Source organism: Onychostruthus taczanowskii, unplaced genomic scaffold (genome assembly GCF_017590055.1).
Source record: "Onychostruthus taczanowskii isolate IOZ18803 unplaced genomic scaffold, ASM1759005v1 scaffold24, whole genome shotgun sequence".
NCBI classification, from domain to species: domain Eukaryota; kingdom Metazoa; phylum Chordata; class Aves; order Passeriformes; family Passeridae; genus Onychostruthus; species Onychostruthus taczanowskii.
Window position 1 is genome coordinate 9,809,176 of NW_024499684.1, and position 7,230 is coordinate 9,816,405.

A 7,230-nucleotide genomic window follows, 5' to 3' on the forward strand; every position below is an offset into this window, starting at 1 on the left:
GCTCTGGAAGGCAGGAGAGGATGCCCAAGGGGCAGCACGCTGCAGATCCCATCAGCAGTCCTCTGAGCTGACTTCCCTGCTTGGCTGCTGAATCCTACGGGTTTTCCTTGGTCCAGTCTTGTCCCCACCCCGCAACCCCCTTGGTGTGCAGAATCACATCTCCCTGAAAGCTCATGCTGACCAGCTCAGGACTCAGCTTTTTCCATGCCAAATCTTACCTGAGACATTGTGGGCTCCTAAAGAAAGTTGAGGGGCAGTGGCTGCATGGCCACAACTTCAATTCTGCCAAGTGCTTAATATTACCTGCAGCCTCCTGCATCCCCACTGCCCTCTGCTCCAAACTCCAGCCCCAATGCCTACATTGCTGAATCCTCTAGGAAGGGACTCTGATCTCCAAATGAGTCCTGTTGGAGCCCTAATGACCTGGGCTGGCTAATTGCACTGCCTCCCTGGGTTGCAGCAGGTCAGCCCTGATTGCCCTCTGTAGCAAGGTAAACCCTGTGCTGCCATGTCTGCTGGTGGGGAGGCAGATGAGGACCTGCAAAGGGAAGGTGGTGCAGAAGCTGTTCTGGCTGCAATGCCTTCTCCAGTGTTATTCCCATCTGATAGAGAAGAGCGCTCATCATAGCCAGGCCTGGCCACTGACACGGCTGTGTGAAGTGTCCATGAAGGGTAAAGGCAAAAAAGATCACCAGAGGAGGATCTGGTCCTGTCCAGGCAAGGTCTCGTGTGTGCTGTTACCTGACACATCCAGCTGGCTCACAGCTACCACTGATGCCAGGGCTGTGGGGCCATGTCCCACCTTACTGGGGCACTTGCAAAAATGTTACCTGAGGTCTCATCATGCAGTGACTGGAGTGGGCGTGCTGAGTTTTTAGGAAGGAGTGTTTTGTTCCCCAGGCGCTGGTGGAACAATGGAGTTAGACTGGGACAGGTCAGCAAACAGGCTTGGACCTGCTTTCTCACCGATGTCTCCCATTCTTGGAGAGATCATTTCTGGAATTACTTCTGCAGGTCCATGATGCTCATCAAGGACTGAGCTCAGCAGAGTTGTTCAAAACATCTCTTTAATGCTGGGGACAAATTCACCTCCTTGAAATAATACTCCAGCACTGAGTGGAATTAGACAGGGATAAAACAGATATGAGGGATAAGTGTGGACCCACAGGAATGCAACTGTGGGGTGAATCATGGCTGGTAAAAATGGTCATACACTGAAAACCAATATCTTGCAAATGTCTGTGACCCTGCTGCTCCCTGGGTCAGGCCAGCACAGCCCACACCAGTCTGTCTCAGGGCACACTGCACCCTGTGCACTGCTGCTTGTCATGACAGGGACAAAAGTGCTGGCAGATCCTGCTCCTGGTCTGAGCTGTGGTGTCTCCTCTGCTCTCTTTCACCTGTGATGCTGGAGAAGACTCATTCTCCAGGAAATGTGAGCTCTGCTCCTAACATCTTTCCTCAGTCCTGCAGGAGATGCAGGCTCTGCTCCTGGCGGTTTTCCCCATCTCTGATGGGCTCCTGGAGCCCCCTCGTGGCTCCTGCCACTGACAAGGTCCCACCGAAGCCACCCTTGGGGAGCTGCTGGGGGCCTGCAGCACCTCTGCTGCAGCTCCTGTGCAGCTCCAGTGCTGGGGAGGCACCTTGGGGATGTCACAGCGGGGACAGGGCATGGCGGTGACAACAGAGACACTCAGGAGAGTGAACAGGGCAGACAGTCCCACACCAAAGCCATTTCCCTGCTTTGTGAGCCTGGCAGGAGATGAATCCTTCAGTGGCTTTGCAGTGCCTGCCCTTGGAGCCTGCTGCTCGACGTGACAGCCCCAGGGAGCCCAGATCCGGCGTGGAGGAAAGGGAGGATGTACGGGAAAGGGAGGATGTGAGACAATGGGGGGAAAAAAGGGAGGTGGAGATCGGGGAGGAGGCGACACAAAGGTGGGGAAAGGGGTTTGTGGGGCGGTGGCAGAGGGGCTATGGGGCGGTGGCACAGGGGCTGTGGGGCGGTGGCACAGGGGCTGTGGGGCAGTGGCAGAGGGGCTGTGGGGCAGTGGCAGAGGGGCTGTGGGGCGGTGGCACAGGGGCTGTGGGGCGGTGGCAGAGGGGCTGTGGGGCGGTGGCAGAGGGGCTGTGGGGCGGTGGCAGAGGGAGGGTCTCTGTGGAGAAGCGGCGTGCCGTGGGCAGGGCAGGGCTCGCTGCGGGGGCTGGATGCCCGTGTGTCCCTCGGGCCCCAGTGCCACTAGATGGCACTTGAACCTCTGCGCGGGCGGGGGACAGCGCCGAGCGACACGGGGCTCCCGGGATGCGCCGGCATCCCAAAATGCTCCTGGCAGCAGCTCCCAGCGGTGATTCTGCCCTGGGGGCTGGATAAGGAGAAAACGTAGAGGTTTTTGGGACAGGTACTTCCCTCCCGTCCCTGGGCTGTGCTGGCTCTCCTCCGGCACTTGCCATGCGGAGAGGCTCCTGCCACAGTCCCTTGCAGAGGTGACCTGCTGAGGTAGCACACGGCTTCCACTGGAAGGTACCTCAAAAAAATCTAGTGCACTCTCAGCACAGCCCAGTGGTTATTCTATAAATCGATGCTTTGTTCGGCTGTGAGAGAAAGTCAGATCCATAATGCTGTGGATGGAAATATTGAGCACTTTTCCTCATTTTCTGCCCACCCTCTGCCTCTGCATACACACTGTGAGGTCATGGGAGGCACCCTGACTGTCACAGCACGTTCACGACTGGCACCAGATGTCGGGATTGTTTCAGCAACCAGACATTCCCCTCTCTGCTGAAACTGAGGGATGCTTGGGTGACCCCAAAAACGTGCACAGAGGATTAAACATGTATATAACATTGAAATAAAACCAGAGAAATCAGGATGTGGTGTCATATACTGGCCAAGTCAAACATATCTCGTCTCCTCTGGATCCCAGCCGCTGCATCGCTGGCTCCTGACAGCTGCCAGATCTGAGACTGTGCTGCTGTGTAACCGTGTGTGCTGGGCCTGACTTTGATGGATGTTTTGTCATTGCTCCCCTTTGTATTCCACTGGAAGGGAAGCCCATGAGTGCTTTTGAGAGTGTGAGACCTGAGGTGCTGGGCATCATCCACCTGACAGGATGCAGGCTTGGCTGAGCCTACACCACTGTTGAAGGACAGGCACAAGACTTGTGAAGGGCTGAGGCACTTAGTACCCACAGAGGGAAGCAGCAGAGATCTCTTGCACACCTTTGAGAGAAAAAGATCTCTGAAATTTATTTTGAGCAATCCAGGGAAAACCTGGGGTAGGGAAAGGCTTTGAAACCTGGTCCTGCCTCATAACCTGATGCCCCACACCTCCCCAGTTCAGGGGAGCACTTGGCAAGAGAAGGGCTCAGTTTTCCACCCCCAGGTACCCAGACTCAGCATCCTTTATTTGTCCAAGCACTTTTCTTGGTGACAAGTGAGTCACAGGGGTGTAGCCTGCAAGGGTCACAGCAGCCTGTAAGGGTCACACCATGACCAATCCCTCTGTGCAAACCAGCGTCCTCTTAAGAGGCAGAGAGCAGTTGTAATGCTTTCAGACAAGCCCAAATTGCTGTGATTTCCCCCTGACAGAGCAGCTGTGAAATTGCAGTGGGACAGAGCGTGGTGTGACAGATTATGTGGGTGGCAGGGGATGATAGCAAATCCATGGCGCTGGAGGGGGCTGAGCTGTGCTCCCAAGCACAGATAACGTGAGCTGGCTGAGCTCACTCAACAGTTTGTTTGCAGGACCTTGCTTTGGTGGAAAAAAAAAGACCCAGAAAAATCCCAGAGCATTGTTTCCTTCTCTTTTTTTCATTTCCAAAAGCTTGGCCCTGCTGAAGCTGGTGGGTGTTGGACCACGATGTGAGTCATTGCTGGTCCTGATAGCACCAGCCCCTGCTCACATGCCCAGGGTTCACTGCAATTCCCTGTAGCTCATAGCTCCCAGCATTCAGGTCTGCAGCCCCTGCTCCAGGTGTGTCTCTGTCTACCCTAAATGCAGCCTCTTTCTCCTCTTGGGAAGCCTGGGAATAAATGCCCTGGGGAACCCAAAGCTTTCTGCTATGGAATGTGCATTTTTCCTCAGGACCAGTAGAGCTCCTGAAGCTCCCCAAAGGGGAAGCCCTCTGCCCTGGCTGGCTGTAGTTACTTCTAGACACGATGGTGAGGGTGTGATGGATGTGGAAGCTGCAGGTCTTTGTTAGCTGCAGCAATGAACAATCCCATCCCTGAGAGTGTTGTGTTGGGTCCACCTGCTCCGTGGGGTCTAGGTTACCAGTGGCACCAAGTAGAATGGTGCCTGGGGAGCAATTTGTCATGAGTGGTGGCTCCTGGGGCTGCCATTTGGTCCTTGGTGGAACAGGGGTTGGCAGACAACTTGCTGTGTGTCACTGGTGCTAGGGACACTGCCCATGTGTGCCATGACCAATGCAAATTTATGCTTGAGGCCCCTGTCTGTGCCTGTGGCAGGAAGCATTTTTAAGGCTGGTGATGTCCTCACAATGCTGGCTATCTCAAACAACATGGCCTGGAAAGAAAATGACCTAAAGGAGGTCTGGTGTACAGAAAAATGTTGTGGTGACATCCATTGCTTCTGGATTTGGTGAGGCCAGAACTGTTGGGAAAGCCCTGGTGCTGGGGCTGCTTCAGAGATGAGACAGCTGGTACAGACATCTGTGCCAAGTGACTCATTTCCTCCTGGCCACAAGGGGAAACTGCTGCTGCCAGCATGGAAACCCACATGTTTGTAGGGCTTTTCAGTCACTCCAGGGATCATCCCTCTTGCTTCCCATTTCTGGGGTGGGGCGTGGCAGCTGGGCTGCTGAGGAGCTGCTGAGGAGCTGCTGAGGCTGGAGTATGGGGGTGTTGCAAGGAGCAGAAGGGGTCTCAGACACATCCTTCGGCACTGGCGCACACCGTGTCACTGCTGAGGAGACCCCTGGGCCCCACAGCCACAGCTGGGTGTGTGCCTCGCCCCTTTCACACAGTGCAACATCCATGGCAGAGGCACGATGTCCCCCACCTCAGTTCCTCACGGTGCCATTGGACACAATGACAATACAAATGTTGAGGCCATTATGCCACTAACTGGCAAATGTGCTTCCCAAACTGCTGCCTCTCATGTGGCCAACTCAAAGGCCAGCTGTGTGAGCCGCCCAAGGAAGGTCTGGATGTTCAATCTTCCTCTGGCCATCCCTTGGAGCAGCAATAGGAAGACTGGAAACTCGTGGCTATGGGCAGACAGGGGAGCAGAAGAGGACTCAGGGATTGAGGGATGCTGGAGAGGGCTGTGAGCTGTTTGCCTGCCTCTGTGCACTGCTCTGAACCAGCTCGGGAGCTGTCGTTCTTCATGAGGGCTTTGTGAGCCCTGCAGTGGAGGATTATGGACAAGCAGCAGCTCTGCCCTCATTACAAGCTGTTAATCACCCACCGCGGGTCGTTAGGGGGTGTGCAGAACGGCAGAAAATGCATAATCCGTTCTGTGGGCTGGAGGTGAGCACAGTTTACAGATCCCATAGCTGGAGACAGGAGTATGGGGGGGTGGGGGGCTGATTTCAGCAACTCACCTGGATTATGAGACCCAGCAATGGGCCCTTAGTTATCTTCAATATCTGCTGTGCCTTGTGCTTTTTGGGACAACCACATTTACAAAGTCTTTCAAATCACATTTTAGTTCTTACTCATGCTCCCACTGACCCCTCCAAGACATAAAAATTCAGCTGATGATGAGCCATGGTTTTGGGAAAAGCAGAAGGTTGTTAGTCCTGAGGGCAGCAGTGGGCAGAGAGGGATGGTGCCTTGGGCTGAATTTGTGAAGAGCAATTTCTGCATTATTCATTCATGAGTGAGCTCTTTGGGAGTGTATTTGAGCGCAGAAAAATGATATTGAACATTTGTAGCATCACAAATTGACTGCACACAGGTGATTTCAGTTGCTGTCAGGACCCGTTACCAGTGCAGGGGAAAGGCAGGGGCAGACTGGGCAAGGGAGAAGTTTGAAACCAGTGTCTGCCTGAGCCACTGCCAGGCAGTGACCCAGACACTCTGTGCCCTTCCTTACAGACAGAAGAAATCAAAACATAAGTTTTACACCTCAGGGAAAGCTCTGCATGGGCCGTGCCTCTGGGCTGTGCTCCCCTCTCAGAGCAGGTGGCTGGAAGCTGAGGGTAATGGTGCTTGCTGGTCTGACACAGCTGCACTGGTTTTGCCTTCAGACCAGTTAGAAACTGCAGAAATAGCTGCAGAGAAGCTGAGAGTCATTTTGTTATCCTAGACCTTGGGAAGACTTTCCCCATGATTCCTTTGCTCTGCCATCCTCTTCTGCTGTTTCCATCAGGCTTGGGGCACACAGGAGTGTGAGAAGCTGCTCAGAAAGCTGAGGGATGCAGTTTGGGTGAGGTGTGGTGTGCCTGGTCCCTAGGAAAGCTTGGTGATTTGGGTGGGGGCACCTGTGACCTCCTGCAGGAGAAGGATGTAGGCTTGGCTTGCCCAGGAGGACTTCCTTGCAAGCCAGCTATGTCCAGTTTCTCTTTAATGGTGTCTTTTAGGACTTGTGGGGGCTGAGCTGGGACTCACAAATCTTTTTTCAGCTCTCAGTCTGGGCTCCCTGGGGAAAGCCAGTCTGTGATGGGTGTAGGCCAGAGGGCACAATGTGCAGGGGATAAGCTGTGTCGCTAGCTAGCGTAGGTGGGTGAAGGTTCTGTGTGCTGCCATGCTATAAACAGTAAAAAAGATACCAAACCCACACAGACAGTCACTGATGAGACACCAGCAGCCTTAACAAGAGACTGAGGAACCATCCAGCTGCCTCCAGCAGGTGCTGGTGGTGAGATATGCTTCATGTCTCATCAGTGCTGGGGAAGTGCTGACAAGAGGAACAAAAGGTGTGAGCAGGGATGGAGAAGGAGAAGCTGGATGGAAAATGTGACTTTAGATCCATTTCCAAGTGAGAAAATTTTTAACATATTAGAAGACTGCAAGGGGAAGGGTTGCCCACTCCACAGGGTTTGGATCACCCCACAGCACAATGGGCTCTTGGTGAAGTCAATGAGAGCATCCAGTTTGGACTGTGCATCCATGGAGTGACTACAGCACACACTTGTGCACCAGTGTTGGGAGCAAAGCTGAGCTGGATCCCAGCTCCTGGGCCACTTACTGCTGGAGCTGTCAGCCTGGGAATGTCCTGTACCTTCCTCTGGAGCAACTATGGGAACTGGGTGATGAAAGAGGGCACAG